This window comes from Salvelinus fontinalis, unplaced genomic scaffold (genome assembly GCF_029448725.1).
Source record: "Salvelinus fontinalis isolate EN_2023a unplaced genomic scaffold, ASM2944872v1 scaffold_1936, whole genome shotgun sequence".
NCBI lineage: Eukaryota > Metazoa > Chordata > Actinopteri > Salmoniformes > Salmonidae > Salvelinus > Salvelinus fontinalis.
Window position 1 is genome coordinate 1 of NW_026602145.1, and position 24,089 is coordinate 24,089.

The 24,089-nt window shown below is 37.5% G+C and overlaps 5 non-coding genes and 5 pseudogenes across 5 annotated transcripts; all 10 read left to right on the plus strand.

The window, feature by feature from the left end:
• The first annotated feature begins 4,346 nt into the window (after positions 1 to 4,346).
• Positions 4,347 to 4,496, plus strand: LOC129850333 (U1 spliceosomal RNA; annotated as a pseudogene).
• Positions 4,497 to 5,176: 680 nt separating this feature from the next.
• On the plus strand, positions 5,177 to 5,295 carry LOC129850331 (5S ribosomal RNA). Its single transcript, XR_008758772.1, has one exon. It is a non-coding gene; the product is annotated as a 5S ribosomal RNA (ribosomal RNA).
• A 695-nt stretch (positions 5,296 to 5,990) lies between these two features.
• On the plus strand, positions 5,991 to 6,140 carry LOC129850334 (U1 spliceosomal RNA; annotated as a pseudogene).
• A 680-nt stretch (positions 6,141 to 6,820) lies between these two features.
• On the plus strand, positions 6,821 to 6,939 carry LOC129850338 (5S ribosomal RNA). Its single transcript, XR_008758774.1, has one exon. It is a non-coding gene; the product is annotated as a 5S ribosomal RNA (ribosomal RNA).
• A 695-nt stretch (positions 6,940 to 7,634) lies between these two features.
• Positions 7,635 to 7,784, plus strand: LOC129850335 (U1 spliceosomal RNA; annotated as a pseudogene).
• Positions 7,785 to 8,460: 676 nt separating this feature from the next.
• LOC129850339 (5S ribosomal RNA) lies at positions 8,461 to 8,579 on the plus strand. Its single transcript, XR_008758775.1, has one exon. It is a non-coding gene; the product is annotated as a 5S ribosomal RNA (ribosomal RNA).
• A 695-nt stretch (positions 8,580 to 9,274) lies between these two features.
• On the plus strand, positions 9,275 to 9,424 carry LOC129850336 (U1 spliceosomal RNA; annotated as a pseudogene).
• Positions 9,425 to 10,102: 678 nt separating this feature from the next.
• LOC129850340 (5S ribosomal RNA) lies at positions 10,103 to 10,221 on the plus strand. Its single transcript, XR_008758776.1, has one exon. It is a non-coding gene; the product is annotated as a 5S ribosomal RNA (ribosomal RNA).
• Positions 10,222 to 10,916: 695 nt separating this feature from the next.
• On the plus strand, positions 10,917 to 11,066 carry LOC129850337 (U1 spliceosomal RNA; annotated as a pseudogene).
• Positions 11,067 to 18,115: 7,049 nt separating this feature from the next.
• Positions 18,116 to 18,279, plus strand: LOC129850332 (U1 spliceosomal RNA). The gene has a single exon (XR_008758773.1). It is a non-coding gene; the product is annotated as a U1 spliceosomal RNA (small nuclear RNA).
• Positions 18,280 to 24,089: the final 5,810 nt, after the last annotated feature.

The following is a 24,089-nucleotide window of genomic DNA, read 5'->3' on the forward strand; positions in this document are numbered from 1 at the left end:
GTTGGGGATTTTAATGTTAAAATGGATAGACTGGACATGACAAGAGGAGCTATTTTTAGAAGTGATGTATCTAGGGGGGTTTTAAAGAAGATGATGTTAGAAAAAGGAATGATTGATATATGGAGAGAGGAAAATCCAGAAAAAAGAGAATTTTCTAGAAGGCAGGTGGTTTTAGGGGATTTGAAACAAACGAGGATAGATCTGGTTTTAGTAAAAGAAGGTTTAAGGAATTTTATGAAAGATATTAAGTATGTTTTTACAACTTTTAGTGATCATGCAGGTTTAACATTTTCAGTGGGATTAGATAAGGAGAGAACAGGGGGTGGAATATGGTGTATGAATGCAGGGTATTTAGGAGATGAGGAATATGGGAAACAACTTAAATCTTTGATAGTATGTGAAATGGAGGATAAGCAGAAAGAGAATGATAAGTGTATGTGGTGGGACAAGGTTAAGGAAAAAATAAAAGTTTTTAGTATAAGATATGCAAGGAAAAAGAGAGGTAGGATGAAAAGAGAAGAAAATGAGTTGAGAGCTAAATTGGATGAAGAAATGAGGAAGTGTGACAGTGAACCTAATTATAATATAGAAAAGTTTTTGCAATTAAAAGCACAATTGAGTAAATATGAAATAGATAAGTGTAAGGGTGCAATTATAAGAAGTAAGGCAAAGTATGTTTTGGAGGGGGAGAAATGTACTTCATTTTTTCTTGGGTTAGAGAAGAATAAACAGAGGAGAACATATATTAGAGAGATCGAAAATGTAAAGGGTGAAGTTGTCAATGATTATGTAGAGGTTTTAGAAACAGTGCAGAATTTTTATAAGGATTTATTTAAGAAAGGGGAGGTGGATGAGGGGTGTGTAAAGGAGATATTGGATAGTGTGGATGTGCAAATTAATGTAGAGGATAAACAAATGTGTGATGGGAAGATAACATTGACTGAAATTAAAGATGCGATTAAGGGTTTACAAGTAAATAAGAGTCCTGGAGTAGATGGAATAATTGCAGAGTTTTATAAAATATATGCCAGTTTGTTAGCACCTATTTTATTGGAAGTTTATCAATATATGGAGGAGAATAATTGTGTTTCAGAATCTATGGTGACAGGGCTGATAACGATTTTATATAAAAATAAGGGGAGCAAATTAAAACTGGAGAATTATAGGCCAATTAGTTTATTAAATTCGGATTATAAGATTTTAGCTAAAATACTGGCAAATAGAATGAAGCAAGTTTTAAATGATATTATAGCACCTACACAGAATTATAGTGTGCCAGGGAGAGATATTGCTGACACAATTAATACAATTAGAGATGTGATAAATAAAATGAATCATGATAAGATGGGGGGAATTGTTTTAAGCATAGATTTAAATAAAGCTTTTGATAGGGTGGAACATGATTTTATGTTTAGGGTAATGGGTAAATATGGTTTTGGTAATAGAATAATAGGATGGATAAAATTATTATATAAGAAGGCAAAAAGTAGGGTGAAATGTAATGGAGTTTTAACTGATTCTTTTATTCTTGAGAGATCTGTGAGACAGGGGTGCCCTTTATCAGCATTATTGTTTGTTTTATCGGTAGAACCCTTAGCAGCATTTCTTAAAAAAGATAATCTTATAAATTGTGTACAGACTCCGCAAGGAGGTTTTAGTTTAATTCATCAATACGCAGATGATACCACTATAACAGTTCGAGATGAGGGTAGTGTAAAAAGGGTGATGGAATGTTTTAAAGTATATGGACAAGCATCGGGTGCAAAGGTTAACATGGAGAAGTCAATAGTAATGTATATTGGGAAGATTAATGAGGGGAATTTTCCTTTTAAAGTGGTTAAAGATTATTTTAAGGTGTTAGGAGTGTTTTTAGGGGTGAAGGAAATGGAAGCTAGGGATTTGACATGGAGTGGTGTAATAAATAAAGTTAGAATGGTGGTAAATATGTGGAGGGGGAGGTCTTTGAAATTAAAAGGGAAAGTAATTGTCATAAATTCATTGTTGATGTCAATTTTTATTTATGTAATGAATGTTTTAGATATGCCAGAATGGGTTTTATCTGAAATGAATAAAATTGTAGTTGATTTTTTATGGGATGGGAAGGGGGTGAAAATAGCTTTTAAAACTTTGATTGCAGGTTATGAGGAGGGGGGTTTGAAGTTGGTAGATTTAAGTGTAAGGAAAACAGCAATTAGAGTAAAAATGGTACGGAAATATTTATTTGGTGAATTGGATTATGGGTGGAAAAGGTTTTTTAAAGAGTATTTGCAGGAGGTTGGGAGGATGGGGGACAATGGTTTATTGATGAGTATGAAGAAAGAAATGTTAGGTAATATACCTTTGTTTTATAGAGAAGTGTTTGAGGCTTGGGGGCAGTTTTTACCAAATGTTTATTATGAATGTACCATTTTAGAAAATATTTTAAATCAGCCGATATTTTTAAATCCAAAGATAAAGTACAATAATATGATGTTGTTTTGTAAATATTTTATGAGGGCTGGGATGAGGCAGATAGGTGACATAGCATATGAGGTAATTCCTGGGTTTCTTCCATTTCCGGCTATATATGATAATGTGGTTGAAGTAGATGAAGAGATAAGTAAAACTACTGTGGAGAATATGTATAAGAAAATATTAGGATGTATTCCTGGGGAGTGGGTGATTTTAATAAATAAAGAGGTGGTCAAAAGATCTAGGGGTTTACCGGTTTTATATTATGAAAGTAATGGGGAGAAACATGATTTATCAGGTTTAAAAGTTAAAATGGTTTATCGAAAATGTATTTTAAAAGAGATAAAAGTTCCTGCTTCGGAAAAAGTGTGGTCTAGGGTGTTTCCAAATATGGATGTGAAATCAATATGGAAGAATGTAAATGTAAAATGTAATTTTATAGAATGTGAAGACAATGATTTTAAAATGAAACATAATAGGATTTTTACAAATGTGGTTTTGCATCAAATAAATAGGGATGTTAAAAGAGAATGTGATATTTGTGGTACGGGGGTGGAAAATTTTATGCACTTTTTTGTTGAATGTAGTAGGTTGAAAGATTTTCACGAGTTTTTAAAGGGGCTTTTAGTAAAACATTGGGGAGAAGAGATTTTTACTGGGGTGGAGTGGAGGAGGTTGTTTCTTTTTGGTTTAAGTGGGAAAAGTAAAGTTTTAAATTTTAATTTGGTGAATTTTATACTGAGTCATGCTAGATATGCGATAAGATTAAGAAGGAATCTAGGTCATTATGAAGGGAAAATTGTGAGTGTGGAAGGTTTTTTTAGCAGGATTTTAGAGAAAGATATAGAGATAATATATAGATACGGTGGAGGAAATTTTGAAAAATTGTTTGTGTGGGGGAGTACTTTTATTGAAATTCTGTCAAATGGAAAACTTGTATTTAATTATTAATTGGTTTTAGTGAAGGATTGTGATTTTAATTGTTTTTAATTTTTTTTTTTCTTCAGATTTTGAAAAAAGGGTGAATTGTTCATCCTTATTTATTATTGACTGAATGTTGTAAATAATGATTGTTTTTCATAATAAAAGATAAAAAAAAAAAAATACGCCCGATCTCGTCTGATCTCGGAAGCTAAGCAGGGTCGGGCCTGGTTAGTACTTGGATGGGAGACCGCCTGGGAATACCAGGTGCTGTAAGCCTTTTGTCCACTAGGGGGTGTTGCATTATTTCATCAGCAACACTGCCTCGTAGTAAGCATTTGTTGCTGAATTGACTAAATGCAGCCTCTATGGGCTAGTCTCCCCTGCCCTTTTAATACGATCAAAGTTCCTTGTGTTGTCAGGGAGCAACTGCCTTTTATTTATAAGACAAATAAGAATATTGTTACTGAATGCAGCTTGTGTGTGCTCTGTGCTCCCTCGCCCTGTTCAAATGATCAAAGGAAATAATGCTGGTGAGGAGTGGAACTGGACTGGTGTCTGATGGCCCTGTGTTTTCCATGTTGGAATTACAACCCTTCTTTTATGGAGTAAATCAAAAGCACAAGGGAATCTGAGATGTTATCGATAATAAATCAATTGGTTTCATGCATTTGTCTGTGTGTGTGTGTGTGTGTGTCTGAATGTGATTGTATTTCGTCATATCGCAAACATTTGTGATATCAGATAGGTTAAGATATTAAAAAGTAATTGGTGATTTTTTCGACAGTGTTGCATGATGGGAATCTAGTGGTTCACTGATATAATCTAGTAAACAAAATAAACTACTTTTTCACTACTCTGTGTGCAAGTGCATTCCTAAACGGCATTTAACGCAGGTCGATGTGATATGATATTATCAGAACACAAAGTGGTTACCGTTAGCGGAAAATGTTGGCACTGGAGAGACTTTTCCTCCACTAAGCAAAAGAGATACTGTAATCAAGAAGGTGGTTCAGCCGGTGTGGGGCTCAGCCATTGCACTCTGGCTGTGCTGACCCCTTGCGAATTTTCCAAATGTGTGAATCTCGATTGCAAAATTTATGGTAGTGCTCGTTTGCGCTTTACCCTGATGTCTTTGTTAATGATAAACCGTTGCATGGCGGCAGGCTTAAAGATGACTTGAGTCAACTGACTGTGCTTATGGAGATCTTTGAAGTCAGTTGTGAAGGAGACTTTGTGGACCAATCGAAAGGTGGAAACATTTGTTTGTAAAATATTGTTGGCATTTTGTCGAAACATTATGTTGCGAAATGCAGCATTGTATTTATGCCACGCTGGTACTTCAATCAGGAGATAGTTGGGAAGCCACTCTAACCCCCCCCCCCCCCCCCCCCCGGTCATGATGTGTCATGCGCTTCCAATATGAAATTGTCCATACATGCATTCCTCCTTAGCACAGAACAATGCAATAGGTTTTCAACATCCAGAGCTTTTGTGTATTTATTGTGGCTAGTAGGATAGCTGCATGGGAAACTTTTGCTGATGATGTATTTGTCAGAAGTCATTGTATTTGTCCGTTTTTTCCCACAAGGCTGAAATTTGTGCCCTCGCTTAGAAATGTTTGCAAGGTTTGTTTGTATTTCATCCAACTATCTGTGCTAAAAAGTGATGGCTACAGTATATGTAATTTCTTCCACTTTTTGAGTGAGCCAAAGTTCAAGCTGCTTATCTAATTGGTGAGAATGCAACGTCTGTTTATCAGACTCACTTTGACTTTATATGGTGTGCAAAGAGATGCACCTTTGCTTACGGCCATACCAGCCTGAATACGCCCGATCTCGTCTGATCTCGGAAGCTAAGCAGGGTCGGGCCTGGTTAGTACTTGGATGGGAGACCGCCTGGGAATACCAGGTGCTGTAAGCCTTTTGTCCACTAGGGGGTGTTGCATTATTTCATCAGCAACACTGCCTCGTAGTAAGCATTTGTTGCTGAATTGACTAAATGCAGCCTCTATGGGCTAGTCTCCCCTGCCCTTTTAATACGATCAAAGTTCCTTGTGTTGTCAGGGAGCAACTGCCTTTTATTTATAAGACAAATAAGAATATTGTTACTGAATGCAGCTTGTGTGTGCTCTGTGCTCCCTCGCCCTGTTCAAATGATCAAAGGAAATAATGCTGGTGAGGAGTGGAACTGGACTGGTGTCTGATGGCCCTGTGTTTTCCATGTTGGAATTACAACCCTTCTTTTATGGAGTAAATCAAAAGCACAAGGGAATCTGAGATGTTATCGATAATAAATCAATTGGTTTCATGCATTTGTCTGTGTGTGTGTGTGTGTGTGTCTGAATGTGATTGTATTTCGTCATATCGCAAACATTTGTGATATCAGATAGGTTAAGATATTAAAAAGTAATTGGTGATTTTTTCGACAGTGTTGCATGATGGGAATCTAGTGGTTCACTGATATAATCTAGTAAACAAAATAAACTACTTTTTCACTACTCTGTGTGCAAGTGCATTCCTAAACGGCATTTAACGCAGGTCGATGTGATATGATATTATCAGAACACAAAGTGGTTACCGTTAGCGGAAAATGTTGGCACTGGAGAGACTTTTCCTCCACTAAGCAAAAGAGATACTGTAATCAAGAAGGTGGTTCAGCCGGTGTGGGGCTCAGCCATTGCACTCTGGCTGTGCTGACCCCTTGCGAATTTTCCAAATGTGTGAATCTCGATTGCAAAATTTATGGTAGTGCTCGTTTGCGCTTTACCCTGATGTCTTTGTTAATGATAAACCGTTGCATGGCGGCAGGCTTAAAGATGACTTGAGTCAACTGACTGTGCTTATGGAGATCTTTGAAGTCAGTTGTGAAGGAGACTTTGTGGACCAATCGAAAGGTGGAAACATTTGTTTGTAAAATATTGTTGGCATTTTGTCGAAACATTATGTTGCGAAATGCAGCATTGTATTTATGCCACGCTGGTACTTCAATCAGGAGATAGTTGGGAAGCCACTCTAACCCCCCCCCCCCCCCCCCCCCGGTCATGATGTGTCATGCGCTTCCAATATGAAATTGTCCATACATGCATTCCTCCTTAGCACAGAACAATGCAATAGGTTTTCAACATCCAGAGCTTTTGTGTATTTATTGTGGCTAGTAGGATAGCTGCATGGGAAACTTTTGCTGATGATGTATTTGTCAGAAGTCATTGTATTTGTCCGTTTTTTCCCACAAGGCTGAAATTTGTGCCCTCGCTTAGAAATGTTTGCAAGGTTTGTTTGTATTTCATCCAACTATCTGTGCTAAAAAGTGATGGCTACAGTATATGTAATTTCTTCCACTTTTTGAGTGAGCCAAAGTTCAAGCTGCTTATCTAATTGGTGAGAATGCAACGTCTGTTTATCAGACTCACTTTGACTTTATATGGTGTGCAAAGAGATGCACCTTTGCTTACGGCCATACCAGCCTGAATACGCCCGATCTCGTCTGATCTCGGAAGCTAAGCAGGGTCGGGCCTGGTTAGTACTTGGATGGGAGACCGCCTGGGAATACCAGGTGCTGTAAGCCTTTTGTCCACTAGGGGGTGTTGCATTATTTCATCAGCAACACTGCCTCGTAGTAAGCATTTGTTGCTGAATTGACTAAATGCAGCCTCTATGGGCTAGTCTCCCCTGCCCTTTTAATACGATCAAAGTTCCTTGTGTTGTCAGGGAGCAACTGCCTTTTATTTATAAGACAAATAAGAATATTGTTACTGAATGCAGCTTGTGTGTGCTCTGTGCTCCCTCGCCCTGTTCAAATGATCAAAGGAAATAATGCTGGTGAGGAGTGGAACTGGACTGGTGTCTGATGGCCCTGTGTTTTCCATGTTGGAATTACAACCCTTCTTTTATGGAGTAAATCAAAAGCACAAGGGAATCTGAGATGTTATCGATAATAAATCAATTGGTTTCATGCATTTGTCTGTGTGTGTGTGTGTGTGTGTCTGAATGTGATTGTATTTCGTCATATCGCAAACATTTGTGATATCAGATAGGTTAAGATATTAAAAAGTAATTGGTGATTTTTTCGACAGTGTTGCATGATGGGAATCTAGTGGTTCACTGATATAATCTAGTAAACAAAATAAACTACTTTTTCACTACTCTGTGTGCAAGTGCATTCCTAAACGGCATTTAACGCAGGTCGATGTGATATGATATTATCAGAACACAAAGTGGTTACCGTTAGCGGAAAATGTTGGCACTGGAGAGACTTTTCCTCCACTAAGCAAAAGAGATACTGTAATCAAGAAGGTGGTTCAGCCGGTGTGGGGCTCAGCCATTGCACTCTGGCTGTGCTGACCCCTTGCGAATTTTCCAAATGTGTGAATCTCGATTGCAAAATTTATGGTAGTGCTCGTTTGCGCTTTACCCTGATGTCTTTGTTAATGATAAACCGTTGCATGGCGGCAGGCTTAAAGATGACTTGAGTCAACTGACTGTGCTTATGGAGATCTTTGAAGTCAGTTGTGAAGGAGACTTTGTGGACCAATCGAAAGGTGGAAACATTTGTTTGTAAAATATTGTTGGCATTTTGTCGAAACATTATGTTGCGAAATGCAGCATTGTATTTATGCCACGCTGGTACTTCAATCAGGAGATAGTTGGGAAGCCACTCTAACCCCCCCCCCCCCCCCCGGTCATGATGTGTCATGCGCTTCCAATATGAAATTGTCCATACATGCATTCCTCCTTAGCACAGAACAATGCAATAGGTTTTCAACATCCAGAGCTTTTGTGTATTTATTGTGGCTAGTAGGATAGCTGCATGGGAAACTTTTGCTGATGATGTATTTGTCAGAAGTCATTGTATTTGTCCGTTTTTTCCCACAAGGCTGAAATTTGTGCCCTCGCTTAGAAATGTTTGCAAGGTTTGTTTGTATTTCATCCAACTATCTGTGCTAAAAAGTGATGGCTACAGTATATGTAATTTCTTCCACTTTTTGAGTGAGCCAAAGTTCAAGCTGCTTATCTAATTGGTGAGAATGCAACGTCTGTTTATCAGACTCACTTTGACTTTATATGGTGTGCAAAGAGATGCACCTTCGCTTACGGCCATACCAGCCTGAATACGCCCGATCTCGTCTGATCTCGGAAGCTAAGCAGGGTCGGGCCTGGTTAGTACTTGGATGGGAGACCGCCTGGGAATACCAGGTGCTGTAAGCCTTTTGTCCACTAGGGGGTGTTGCATTATTTCATCAGCAACACTGCCTCGTAGTAAGCATTTGTTGCTGAATTGACTAAATGCAGCCTCTATGGGCTAGTCTCCCCTGCCCTTTTAATACGATCAAAGTTCCTTGTGTTGTCAGGGAGCAACTGCCTTTTATTTATAAGACAAATAAGAATATTGTTACTGAATGCAGCTTGTGTGTGCTCTGTGCTCCCTCGCCCTGTTCAAATGATCAAAGGAAATAATGCTGGTGAGGAGTGGAACTGGACTGGTGTCTGATGGCCCTGTGTTTTCCATGTTGGAATTACAACCCTTCTTTTATGGAGTAAATCAAAAGCACAAGGGAATCTGAGATGTTATCGATAATAAATCAATTGGTTTCATGCATTTGTCTGTGTGTGTGTGTGTGTGTGTCTGAATGTGATTGTATTTCGTCATATCGCAAACATTTGTGATATCAGATAGGTTAAGATATTAAAAAGTAATTGGTGATTTTTTCGACAGTGTTGCATGATGGGAATCTAGTGGTTCACTGATATAATCTAGTAAACAAAATAAACTACTTTTTCACTACTCTGTGTGCAAGTGCATTCCTAAACGGCATTTAACGCAGGTCGATGTGATATGATATTATCAGAACACAAAGTGGTTACCGTTAGCGGAAAATGTTGGCACTGGAGAGACTTTTCCTCCACTAAGCAAAAGAGATACTGTAATCAAGAAGGTGGTTCAGCCGGTGTGGGGCTCAGCCATTGCACTCTGGCTGTGCTGACCCCTTGCGAATTTTCCAAATGTGTGAATCTCGATTGCAAAATTTATGGTAGTGCTCGTTTGCGCTTTACCCTGATGTCTTTGTTAATGATAAACCGTTGCATGGCGGCAGGCTTAAAGATGACTTGAGTCAACTGACTGTGCTTATGGAGATCTTTGAAGTCAGTTGTGAAGGAGACTTTGTGGACCAATCGAAAGGTGGAAACATTTGTTTGTAAAATATTGTTGGCATTTTGTCGAAACATTATGTTGCGAAATGCAGCATTGTATTTATGCCACGCTGGTACTTCAATCAGGAGATAGTTGGGAAGCCACTCTAACCCCCCCCCCCCCCCCCCCGGTCATGATGTGTCATGCGCTTCCAATATGAAATTGTCCATACATGCATTCCTCCTTAGCACAGAACAATGCAATAGGTTTTCAACATCCAGAGCTTTTGTGTATTTATTGTGGCTAGTAGGATAGCTGCATGGGAAACTTTTGCTGATGATGTATTTGTCAGAAGTCATTGTATTTGTCCGTTTTTTCCCACAAGGCTGAAATTTGTGCCCTCGCTTAGAAATGTTTGCAAGGTTTGTTTGTATTTCATCCAACTATCTGTGCTAAAAAGTGATGGCTACAGTATATGTAATTTCTTCCACTTTTTGAGTGAGCCAAAGTTCAAGCTGCTTATCTAATTGGTGAGAATGCAACGTCTGTTTATCAGACTCACTTTGACTTTATATGGTGTGCAAAGAGATGCACCTTTGCTTACGGCCATACCAGCCTGAATACGCCCGATCTCGTCTGATCTCGGAAGCTAAGCAGGGTCGGGCCTGGTTAGTACTTGGATGGGAGACCGCCTGGGAATACCAGGTGCTGTAAGCCTTTTGTCCACTAGGGGGTGTTGCATTATTTCATCAGCAACACTGCCTCGTAGTAAGCATTTGTTGCTGAATTGACTAAATGCAGCCTCTATGGGCTAGTCTCCCCTGCCCTTTTAATACGATCAAAGTTCCTTGTGTTGTCAGGGAGCAACTGCCTTTTATTTATAAGACAAATAAGAATATTGTTACTGAATGCAGCTTGTGTGTGCTCTGTGCTCCCTCGCCCTGTTCAAATGATCAAAGGAAATAATGCTGGTGAGGAGTGGAACTGGACTGGTGTCTGATGGCCCTGTGTTTTCCATGTTGGAATTACAACCCTTCTTTTATGGAGTAAATCAAAAGCACAAGGGAATCTGAGATGTTATCGATAATAAATCAATTGGTTTCATGCATTTGTCTGTGTGTGTGTGTGTGTGTGTCTGAATGTGATTGTATTTCGTCATATCGCAAACATTTGTGATATCAGATAGGTTAAGATATTAAAAAGTAATTGGTGATTTTTTCGACAGTGTTGCATGATGGGAATCTAGTGGTTCACTGATATAATCTAGTAAACAAAATAAACTACTTTTTCACTACTCTGTGTGCAAGTGCATTCCTAAACGGCATTTAACGCAGGTCGATGTGATATGATATTATCAGAACACAAAGTGGTTACCGTTAGCGGAAAATGTTGGCACTGGAGAGACTTTTCCTCCACTAAGCAAAAGAGATACTGTAATCAAGAAGGTGGTTCAGCCGGTGTGGGGCTCAGCCATTGCACTCTGGCTGTGCTGACCCCTTGCGAATTTTCCAAATGTGTGAATCTCGATTGCAAAATTTATGGTAGTGCTCGTTTGCGCTTTACCCTGATGTCTTTGTTAATGATAAACCGTTGCATGGCGGCAGGCTTAAAGATGACTTGAGTCAACTGACTGTGCTTATGGAGATCTTTGAAGTCAGTTGTGAAGGAGACTTTGTGGACCAATCGAAAGGTGGAAACATTTGTTTGTAAAATATTGTTGGCATTTTGTCGAAACATTATGTTGCGAAATGCAGCATTGTATTTATGCCACGCTGGTACTTCAATCAGGAGATAGTTGGGAAGCCACTCTAACCCCCCCCCCCCCCGGTCATGATGTGTCATGCGCTTCCAATATGAAATTGTCCATACATGCATTCCTCCTTAGCACAGAACAATGCAATAGGTTTTCAACATCCAGAGCTTTTGTGTATTTATTGTGGCTAGTAGGATAGCTGCATGGGAAACTTTTGCTGATGATGTATTTGTCAGAAGTCATTGTATTTGTCCGTTTTTTCCCACAAGGCTGAAATTTGTGCCCTCGCTTAGAAATGTTTGCAAGGTTTGTTTGTATTTCATCCAACTATCTGTGCTAAAAAGTGATGGCTACAGTATATGTAATTTCTTCCACTTTTTGAGTGAGCCAAAGTTCAAGCTGCTTATCTAATTGGTGAGAATGCAACGTCTGTTTATCAGACTCACTTTGACTTTATATGGTGTGCAAAGAGATGCACCTTTGCTTACGGCCATACCAGCCTGAATGCGCATTTCCTGATTGGAGAAGTGACGACAGGTGCGAGTGTTTGAGCTGTGAGTAAGTGTTTGCTGGAGAGTGTTTGCTCGAGAGCTTTTTTTGTTAATTAATTGGTTTTTGCAATATAATTTTTTTGTTCTTGCATTTGAATACTTTTAAGTTTGGTTAGTCTTCCCCCCTTGCAGTTTTGCTGCTTGGGGGAGAGTTTTTTTTTCTTTTCGGATTCATATTTTTTTTAATTGCTATGACGGACAACATGGAAACGATAAACGGAATGGACAAGGACAACGAAAATGCGCAACGGAAGAAAAATGAAGGTAAAGAAGGAATGAAATATGGAAAAGAATACACGGTGGCAATTGAGTTGGAAGGAGAAGACAAAGTGACGACAATGGAACTACTGCGAGCAATTAAGGAGGTGTGTGGAGAGGTGGTGGGATGCCGAATGAAAGGAGAAAAGAAGTATGAAGTTACGATGAGGAATGAAAAAGGAAAAGAACGGCTAATGGATGGAATACGGATAAAGGACACCAAGATACTGGCGAGAGATATTAATGTGAAGGAAGTGGTGGTGTCGTTCATGAATCTCCCAGTATATGTAGAAGATGGTGTGATACTGGGCAAGCTGAGTAGCTGGGGAGTGGAGGCTGTCTCGGAGATAAGGAGGAGAGTTTGGCCAGGAACGGAGGTGGTTGACGGGACACGTTTCTGCAAGGTCAAGTTCACAGGAAAAGTGACATCATTACCTTATTCTACAAGAATTGAGACGTTGGAGGGAGCAGAATATTTCAGAGTCATTCATGACAAACAGGTCAGAGTGTGTCGTATGTGTATTCAACCAGGGCACATAGTTAAAGACTGCCCGGAATTTAAGTGCTTTAAGTGTGGCAATCAAGGACACTATGCGAGAGAATGTGATGGAGAGAAGGAAAGGAATTTTTGTGGTAGATGCAGAAAGAGATTGGCGGAGTGCAACTGTGGAGAGGTTATGGCTGAAGAGGGGAGTCAAGCACTATTCGAGGAAGCAGTGGTATTGACGCAAGAAGGAGAAGAAGATGGAGGAGAGGACGTGGTGGAAGGCGGAGAGACGGAGGAAGGAAGAAGGAAGAAGGACCAGAAGATAAATGAAATTGGGAGCAGTATGGACTCAGAAATAAGAAGAGGGAGTTTTCAGGAGGAGGGGGGGAGTGGACTGGGGGGAAGCACGGGGGACTCACAGGGTTTGGGGGAAAGCACAGCACTAACAAGTAGCTCGGGGGGTGAAGAAATGGAGGGGGTTATGGAGTTGATGACAATACCAGAGACGGCGATGAGCACGGGGAGCACAAAGACTATACAAGAAACGGAGATGAATACGGGGAGCACAACGGATGTGGATGTCAAGGGGGTGAGTTGGCTGGAAAACATGGACTTGGAGGATATATCGGATACGGATGATGGAGAAAAGATTGAAAGAACAAGGGAAGGATACAGGAAGAGGAAAGCGGCGGGAAGAGGGGGAGAGAAAGGGTGGAAGAGGAAATGAAACTGGATAACAGGTAGAGGATAATGAAATTATATATATATTTTTTATTTTTATTTATTAGAATGGTTAATATATTGTCATTAAATGCAAATGGTTTGAGGACAATGGAAAAATTTAATAGAATAGTAAAAATGAAGAATTCAGATATTTTATGTATTCAAGAGACGCACTGGGATAATGTATGTGTTTTAGAAGTAAAAAAAATATGGAGGGATTTTATTTATGTAAATAATGGCAGAGGGAATTCAAGTGGGGTTGCTATTTTATTGAGGAAGGATGTGGTGGATAATGTGAAACAGATATATAATGATAATAATGGGAGGATTTTAATTGTAGATTTTGAATATATGAGTATGGTTTTTAGAATTATAAATATTTATGCGCCTAATACTGAAATAGAGCGCAAAAATTTATTTTTAGAAATAGGGAAATGGTGTGAGGGGAACTGTATTGTAGTTGGAGATTTTAATGTTAAAATGGATAGACTGGATATGACAAGAGGAGCTATTTTTAGAAATGATGTATCTAGGGGGGTTTTAAAGAAGATGATGTTAGAAAAAGGAATAATTGATATATGGAGAGAGGAAAATCCAGAAAAAAGAGAATTTTCTAGAAGGCAGGTGGTTTTAGGGGATTTAAAACAAACGAGGATAGATCTGGTTTTAGTAAAAGAAGGTTTAAGAAATTTTATGAAAGATATTAAGTATGTTTTTACAACTTTTAGTGATCATGCAGGTTTAACATTTTCAGTGGGATTAGATAAGGAAAGAACAGGGGGTGGAATATGGTGTATGAATGCAGGGGATTTGGGAGATGAGGAATATGGGAAACAACTTAAATCTTTGATAGCATGTGAAATGGAGGATAAGCAGAAAGAGAATGATAAGTGTTCATGGTGGGATAAGGTTAAGGAAAAAATAAAAGTTTTTAGTATAGGATATGCAAGGAAAAAGAGAGGTAGGATGAAAAGAGAAGAAAATGAGTTGAGAGCTAAATTGGATAAAGAAATGAGGAAGTGTGACAGTGAACCTAATTATAATATAGGAAAGTTTTTGGAATTAAAAGCACAATTGACTAAATATGAAATAGATAAGTGTAAGGGTGCAATTATAAGAAGTAAGGCAAAGTATGTTTTGGAGGGGGAGAAATGTACTTCATTTTTTCTTGGTTTAGAGAAGAATAAACAGAGGAGAACATATATTAGAGAGATCGAAAATATAAAGGGTGAAGTTGTCAATGATTATGTAGAGGTTTTAGAAACAGTGCAGAATTTTTATAAGGATTTATTTAAGAAAGGGGAGGTGGATGAGGGGTGTGTAAAGGAGATATTGGATAGTGTGGATGTGCAAATTAAGGAAGAGGATAAACAAATGTGTGATGGGAAGATAACATTGAATGAAGTTAAAGATGCGATTAAGGGTTTACAAGTAAATAAGAGTCCTGGAGTAGATGGAATAATTGCAGAGTTTTATAAAATATATGCCAGTTTTTTAGCACCTATTTTATTGGAAGTTTATCAATATATGGAGGATAATGATAGTATTTCTGAATCTATGGTGACAGGGCTGATAACGATTTTATATAAAAATAAGGGGAGTAAATTAAAACTGGAGAATTATAGGCCAATTAGTTTATTAAATTCGGATTATAAGATTTTAGCTAAGGTACTGGCAAATAGAATGAAGCAAGTTTTAAATGATATTATAGCACCTACACAGAATTATAGTGTGCCTGGTAGAGATATTGCGGATACAATTAATACAATTAGAGATGTGATAAATAAAATGAATCATGATAAGATGGGGGGAATTGTTTTAAGCATAGATTTAAATAAAGCTTTTGATAGGGTGGAACATGATTTTATGTTTAGGGTAATGGATAAATATGGTTTTGGTAATAGAATAATAGGATGGATAAAATTATTATATAAGAAGGCAAAAAGTAGGGTGAAATGTAATGGGGTTTTAACCGATTCTTTTATTCTTGAGAGATCTGTGAGACAGGGCTGTCCTTTATCAGCTTTATTATTCGTTTTATCGGTAGAACCTTTAGCAGCATTTCTTAAAAGAGATAATCTTATAAATTGTGTAGAGACTCCGCAAGGAGGTTTTAGTTTGATACATCAATACGCAGATGATACCACTATAACAGTTAGAGATGAGGGTAGTGTAAAAAGGGTGATGGAGTGTTTTAAAGTATATGGACAAGCATCGGGTGCAAAGGTTAACATGGAGAAGTCAGTAGTAATGTATATTGGGAAGATTAATGAGGGGAATTTTCCTTTTAAAGTGGTTAAAGATTATTTTAAGGTATTAGGAGTGTTTTTAGGGGTGAAAGAAATGGAAGCTAGGGATTTGACATGGAGTGGTGTAATAAATAAAGTTAGAAAGGTGGTAAATATGTGGAGGGGGAGGTCTTTGAAATTAAAAGGGAAAGTAATTGTCATAAATTCATTGTTGATGTCAATATTTATTTATGTAATGAATGTTTTGGATATGCCAGAATGGGTTTTATCTGAAATGAATAAAATTGTAGTTGATTTTTTATGGGAAGGGAAGGGGGTGAGAATAGCTTTTAAAACTTTGATTGCAGGTTATGAGGAGGGGGGTTTGAAGTTGGTAGATTTAAGTGTAAGGAAAACAGCAATTAGAGTAAAAATGGTACGGAAATATTTATTTGGTGAATTGGATTATGGGTGGAAAAGGTTTTTTAAAGAGTATTTGCAGGAGGTTGGGAGGATGGGGGACAATGGTTTATTGATGAGTATGAAGAAGGAAATGTTAGGTAATATACCTTTGTTTTACAGAGAAGTGTTTGAGGCTTGGGGGCGGTTTTTACCAAATATTTATTATGAATGTACCAGTTTAGAAAATATTTTAAATCAGCCGATATTTTTAAATCCAAAGATAAAGTGCAATAATATGATGTTGTTTTGTAAATATTTTATGAGGGCTGGGATGAGGCAGATAGGTGACATAGCATATGAGGTAATTCCTGGGTTTCTTCCATTTCAGGCTATATATGACAATGTGGTTGAAGTAGATGAAGAAATAAGTAAAACTACTGTGGAGAATATGTATAAGAAAATATTAGGATGTATTCCCGGGGAGTGGGTGATTTTAATAAACAAAGAGGTGGTTAAAAGATCTAGGGCTTTACCAGTTTTATATTATGAAAGTAATGGGGAGAAACATGATTTATCAGGTCTAAAAGTTAAAATGGTTTATAGAAAATGTATTTTAAAAGAGATAAAAAGTCCTGCTGCGGAGAAAGTGTGGTCTAGGGTGTTTCCAAACATGGATGTAAAATCAATATGGAAGAATGTAAATGTAAAATATAATTTTATAGAATGTGAAGACAATGATTTTAAATTGAAACATAATAGGATTTTTACAAATGTGGTTTTGCATCAAATAAATAGGGATATTAAAAGAGAATGTGATATTTGTGGTACGGGGGTGGAAAATTTGATGCACTTTTTTATTGAATGTAGTAGGTTGAAAGATTTTCATGAGTTTTTAAAAGGGCTTTTAGTAAAACATTGGGGAGAAGAGATTTTTACTGGGGTGGAGTGGAGGAGGTTGTTTCTTTTTGGTTTAAATGGGAAAAGTAAAGTTTTAAATATTAATTTGGTGAATTTTGTAATAAGTCATGCTAGATATGCGATAAGATTAAGAAGGAATTTAGGTCATTATGAAGGGAAAATTGTGAGTGTGGAAGGTTTTTTTAGGAGCATATTAGAGAGAGATATAGAGATAATATATAGATACGGTGGAGGAAATTTTGAAAAATTGTTTGTGTGGGGGAGTACTTTTATTGAAATTCTGTCAAATGGGAAACTTGTATTTCATTATTAAGTTGATTTAGTGGATGATTGTGTTTTTAATAGGTTTTATTTAATTTATTTTTGATTTTTTGATTTTGTAAAAGGATGAATTGTTCATCCTTTTTTATTATTGATTGAATGTTGTAAATATTATGTGTTTTTTCATAATAAAAGATAAAAAAAAAAAAAAAATACGCCCGATCTCGTCTGATCTCGGAAGCTAAGCAGGGTCGGGCCTGGTTAGTACTTGGATGGGAGACCGCCTGGGAATACCAGGTGCTGTAAGCATTTTGTCCACTAGGGTGTCATCTTGCATTATTTCATCAGCATCGCTACCTTGTAGTAAGCATTTGATGCCGAATTGACTAAATGCAGCTTCTATGGGCTAGTCTCCCATGCCCTTTTAATACAATCAAAGTTCCTTGTGCTGCCAGGGAGCATCTGCCTTTTATTTATAAGACAAATAAGAATATTGTTACTGAATGCAGCTTGTGTGTGCTTTGTGCTCCCTCACCCTGTTCAAATGATTAAAGGAAATACTGCTGGTGAGGAGTGGAACTGGACTGGTGTCTGATGGCCCTGTGTTTTCCATGGTGGAATTACAACCCTTCTTTTAACGGTGTAAATCAAAAGTACAAGAGAATGTGAGATGTTATCGATAATAAATCAATTGGTTTCATGCATTTGTCTGTGTGTGTGTGTGTGTGTGTGTGTCTGAATGTGATTGTATTTCGTCATATCGCATACATTTGTGATATAAGACAGGTTAAGATATTCAAAAGCTATTGGTGATTTTTTTACAGTGTTGCATGATGGGAATCTAGTGGTTCACTGATATAATCTAGGAAACAAAATAAACTACTTTTTCACCACTCTGTCTGCAAGTGCATTCCTAAACGGCATTTAACGCAGGTCGATGTGATGTGGTATGATCAGAACACAAAGTGGTTACCTTCAGCCGAAAATGTTGTCACTGGAGAGACTTGCCCTCCACCGATGTGTGTAACTCATACTTACCTGGCAAGGGAGATACCGTGATCAAGAAGGCGGTTCACCCAGGGCGAGGCTCAGCCATTGCACTCCGGCTGTGCTGACCCCTGCGAATTTCCCAAATGTGGAAATCTCGATTGCATAATTTATGGTAGTGGGGGACTGCGTCCGCGCTCTCCCCTGATCGCTTGTTTAATGACAAACCGTTGCTTGGCGCCAGGCTTGAGGATGACTTGAGTCGATTGCCCGTGCTTATGGAGATCTTTCAAGTCAGTTGAGAAAGACACTTTGTGGACCAATTGAAAGGTAGAAACATTTGTTTGTAGCAAAACATTGTTGACATTTTGTGGAAACATCATGTTGCGAAATGCATGACTTTATGTGGTGTACCAAGAGTTGTTCCTTCGCTTACGGCCATACCAGCCTGAATACGCCCCTTTTTGGAAGTTTCAGGAAGTGAGTGAGCAGCAGGTGTTGGATTGTTTGTAGAGAGAAAATCGTTTTTGGGTTTTGCTGGTTTATATACTTTAAGTTTGGAAGTTTGTGTGGGGAGTGTAGCTTATTTTCTTTGTAAATATTTGCGTTTTTATCCCCCAACGGCGTGAGCTGTTTGGGGGATTCTAAGTAAAATAATTCGACGGATAGAATGGCTTCGACATCAAGAATAACAACAACAATGAGAATGGACAACGGAGAGAAAAGAACGTCGAATGAAGAATAAGGAGAAGAAAATATGAGAAAGAATTGACGGTGAACGTGGAAGTTATTGGAGAAGAAAAAATAACAATGATGGAATTGCTGAGAGGAATAAAAGAAGTATGTGGAATGATATTGGGATGTAGAATGAAGGACAGAAATAAGTACGAAATAACCATGTCACACGCGAAAGGAAAAGAAAGACTACTAGACGGGCTAAAAATAAAGAGCTGTCAAATAATGGCGAAAGAACTGGGAAATTATGAACTTGTGGTGTCATTTTTGAACCTGCCGGCATATATTACGGATGAGGAAATACATGACAAATTACAAGGATGGAATGTGAACGCAACAACACCAATCAAGAGGAGGATGTGGCCAGGAACGGACATTGTGGACGGGACGAGATTTTGTAAGGTGAAGTTTACGGACAGTGTGCAATCATTACCTTACTCAACCAAATTCAATACTGTAGAAGGATTTGAATACTTCCGAGTGATCCACGATAACCAAGTTAAGGTATGTAGACTATGTATTCAAACGGGACACATACTCAAAGAATGTCCAGAATTTGTATGTCATAAATGTGGTGAACAAGGACATTATGCCAGAGAATGTTCGAACATCGGTGATATGTGTAGAAGGTGTGACAGACCTAAGGACAGATATAAATGTAAGAAGGAAAATTATGTCTTATTTCTGCAAACACTGGACCTCATTACTGAAGAAGAGGTTGAGAGGAGTGAGACTATGGAGGGGGAGGAAGAGAGTGATATGGAAAGTGTGTCGCAGGTGATTCCAGAGACAGCTATAGATATGCTTGGAGAGTATGTAATGCCTTCTGGCAGTACTCGAGACGCAGTCTTGGTCTCTGCTGCTGACAAGGTGGAGCAGCAGCAAATGATTGGTGAATTGGATACACAGGTAGAGATGGTGCAAGGTGCTTCTCAGGTGCCTGAACCAGCTTTAAACCTGTGTGAAAATGAAACCAAGGAGAGGGCTGGGTCCACTGGAGTTGATGGCACTGTTAAAGAATGTTTTACAAAGCGCTTGGATGTTGCTCCCCTTACAAGTACAAGTCAGGAGTCAGACGAAGAAATAGATATTGAGGATTTTCAGCGGTTTGCTAGAAATAAGAGATCATTAGTGAAAGCTAAGGAGGTGGCGGGATCTGGAAAAAAGAAAAAGTCTATTTTGAAATGACATGTTTGTTTTTGGCTATATTTCTGTATATATTAACAATGATTAGAGTTGCATCACTAAATGGCAACAGTTTAAGAAATATGAACAAATTGGAGCAGGTTTTGGTGTCTGTTGAAACGGACATGTGGTGTTTTCAAGAGACTAATTGGACGGACGCCAAAATGCTGGAGATTAAGAGCAAATGGTCTGAGCTCATTTTTTCTAGTCACGGAAGTGATAAAACATGTGGAGTGGCTATTTTGGTAAAAAATGATGTGGTTAAAAATGTCAAGCAGGTATATGCAGATAATCAGGGAAGAATTATTGTTATTGAGTTTGAAGTGCAAAATGTAATTTTTCGTCTAATTAATGTTTATGCTTCGAATATTGAAGCGGAAAGGAGAGATATGTTTAATAATCTAAGAACACTGTGTTCAGAGAACTGTATACTAGTAGGAGATTTTAACGTGAAGTGTACTAGAATGGATGTCTCGAGATGTGATAGTTTCAGACATGATTCGTCTAGAAATGCTTTACGGGAATTAATGAATAAGGAAAATCTTGTAGATATATGGAGGGCTGAAAATGTAAATAGAAGAGAGTTTTCGAGAAGGCAGGTGGTGTTAAATGAACTAAAACAAAGTAGAATTGATTTATGTTTAGCAAAGGTAGATGTGGTACAGCAGGTTCAGAAGATGACATATAATTTTACAGCATACAGTGATCATGCAGTAATGTCATTTCAGATAGGTTTTGCTGTGGAGATGAGGGGGGGAGGTGTCTGGTGTTTAAATGCCAGTCTGTTAAAGGAAGAAAGTTATATAAAGGAAATTGTTGAATGTATCGAGGATGAAATGTCTAATGTACTGTTAAAAGAGAATGTGTGTTTATGGTGGGAGGAAGTGAAAGTTAAAGTAAAAAACAGGAGTATTAGGTACTCTAAAAATCGTAACCGTTTAGATAAGCAGAAAGAAAAAATGCTTAGAAATAGGATGTTACATGAACTTGAAAAGGCTGATGCTGATCCAGACTATGATGTTGTGAACTATTTGAAAATCCATGCAGAGCTAGGGTTTTATGAAAAAAAGAAATGTTTAGGGGCTATTGTTAGGAGTAAGGCACAGTACGCCTTGGAGGGAGAGAAATGTACTTCCTTTTTTCTGGGGCTTGAAAAACGAAAGAAATTTAAGAGTTATATTGTAGAATTAGAAAATGAAAAAGGTGTAAAGGAAAATGATTTTGTTGACATCTTAGATTCAGTTGAATCCTTTTACAGAAATCTTTATAAAAAGAATGATGTGGACAAAGTGTGTGTTGCAAAAGTGTTGGAGAAAATCAGTGCCAAAGTATCTCAGGCAGATAGAATGATGTGTGATGAAGATATTTCAATTGTGGAAATCAAGAAAGCAATTGAGAACACTCAAGGAAATAAAAGTCCAGGTTTGGATGGTTTAACAAATGAATTCTATAAAGCTTTTGTGGATATTTTGGCACCCATTTTATTGAAGGTTTTTCAGTATATGGAAGAGAATAAGGAAATCCCTGAGTCTATGTCAATTGGTATGTTAACCATCTTGTTTAAAAATAGAGGCAGTAGGTTAAAGTTAGAAAATCATAGGCCTATTAGTCTTCTGAATTCAGATGATAAAATACTGACTAAAGTTTTGGCTAATAGGATGAAAATGGTGATTGGAAGTATTATTACATCAACACAAGCCTACGGAATACCCGGAAGAGATGTTGCCAATGTAATTTGTACAATTAGAGATGTTGTTAATCAAATGAAAAATGAAGGTGGTATAGTTTTAAGTGTAGATTTTAAGAAAGCTTTTGATAAAGTGGAACATAGTTTTCTACTACAGACTTTGGAGAGGTTTGGTTTTGGGCCAAAATTTGTATCTTGGATTAACTTGTTGTATAGTGGAGCAAAAAGTTGTGTTAAATGTAACGGAGTGTTAACAGATACTTTCCCTATAGAGAGGTCAGTAAGGCAGGGTTGTCCTTTGTCAGCTCTGTTGTACAGTGTTTCTACAGAACCTTTAGCTGTTTTAATACTTGGAGACAAAGAGGTGAGGGGTGTGGGAATCCCAGGTGGTGGTGTCAGTGTTATACATCAGTACGCTGATGACACTCCTTTTACTGTGAAGGATGTAGGTAGCATTGAAAGCATTATGAAAATCATAGATATCTATTGTAAGGCATCGGGGGGCTGAAGTTAATATAGAGAAGACGGAAATTATGTTCTTTGGGGATATCAATGCAAATAAGTGTGAGATTCCATTTAAGGTAGCTAAGGATTTTATGAAGGTGCTGGGAGTACATATTGGTGTAGAGGAGAAAGAGGGATATAACTTGGACAGGGATCCTCAATAAAATCAAGCAAACTTTGAATTTCTGGAAAAATAGAAAATTAAAGTTAAAAGGTAAAATAATTGTAGTAAATGCTTTGGTATCATCTAAACTTGTGTATGTTTTGGGAGTTCTAGACATGCCAGAGTGGGTTCTAAATGAATTGAATAATGTGGTGTCTAATTTTATATGGGATGGTAAAGGTGTTAGAATTGCGCAGAAAACATTGATAGCAGACTATGATGATGGAGGTTTAAAACTTGTAGATTTGGATGTTAAAAGAAAAGCTATTAGGATAAAAATAGTAAAGAAATATTTGTATGACAGCTTAGATTATGGCTGGAAACATTTTTTCAAAGTCTATTTAGATGAGAGTGGTGGATGTGAAGATAATGGTTTGTTGATGGGTCTTAAAAGGAAAATGTGTGAAAAGGTACCAGATTTTTATAAAGAAGTGTTAAATGCATGGGCAGAGTTGTTGCCTAATGTGTATTATGAGTGTGGGCATATTGACCTAATTATGAATCATCCTGTTTTTCTGAATGAGAAACTTAAGTACAAAGAAAAGGTGTTATATAGTGAAGTATTCATGAGTGCAGGTCTTAGACAAATAAAAGATTACACATATGAGGTAATTCCAGGTTTTTTTCCTGAGGAAGCTATTTTTGATACCATCCATGAATGGGATGTAGAGGTGGGTAGGGGAACAGTGAGAAATATGTATGAGAAGATAAAAGAAAGTATACCAAGTAAATGGGTGGATTTAATAAATAGTGAAGTTGTTAGGGAAGATTTATTTGTCTTTCCAAATTTGTTTATTGGTAACAGTAAGGAGAAGGCTCATGTATCTAGTATCCCAGTGAAAAGATTCTATAAAATAATGGTAGAGAAAAATGTGAAAAGGCCAGCTGCGGAGAAAGTTTGGAAAGGAATTTTTCCGACTTGGACGTAAAAAAGATATGGAAAACTTTAAATGTAAAATATAATAGTATGGAATGTGAAAGTAATGATTTTAAAATAAGGCATAATCGTATATATACAAAAGTGGTTTTACATCAAATCAAATGGGAAATAAATAGAGAATGTGACTTATGTGGTGAGTCACCGGAAAATTTAATGCATTTGTTTGTGGAATGTAAGGAGTTAAAAGATTTATTTTGTAAAGTAAAAGGAATGATTCATAGAAACTGGGGGGGTGATATTTTGAAAAAATATGTGTGGGATGAATTGGTGTTATTTGGCGTGTCTGGTAAATGTGAGGGTGTTAATGTGGGTTTGTTGAATGTTGTTTTGAGTTTCTTGAGGTATGCTATTTTTTGTAGGAGGAATTATGCTTTTTTTGAGGGGAAGAAGGTAAGGGTGTGGTATATTTTTGTAGTATTGTTAAAGAAGCATATAGATATGTTTTATTGTTATGGAAAGGAATGTTTTGATGGAGGGGAGTGGGTTGATTTCAAACGTGGATGGTGGAAGAATCACTTATAATTTTTGAAAATATTGGTATGTTTATTAATTTATTGGTTTTCATAGTTGTTCGGGAGTTGATTTCAACATGCCTGTTTTGTGAGATTGGAATTTATGTTAGGCTTTTATTAGTTTTTGTTGTATTTTATTTATTTTATTTCTTTGATTTGATAGGGGGTGAATTGTTCACCTGCCTATGTTAGTCTCGGTTTTTGTGTATTGTACATTTGATAAAATGTTGTAATTGAAACTTTTTTATAATAAATAAAAAAAATTAAAAAAAATACGCCCGATCTCGTCTG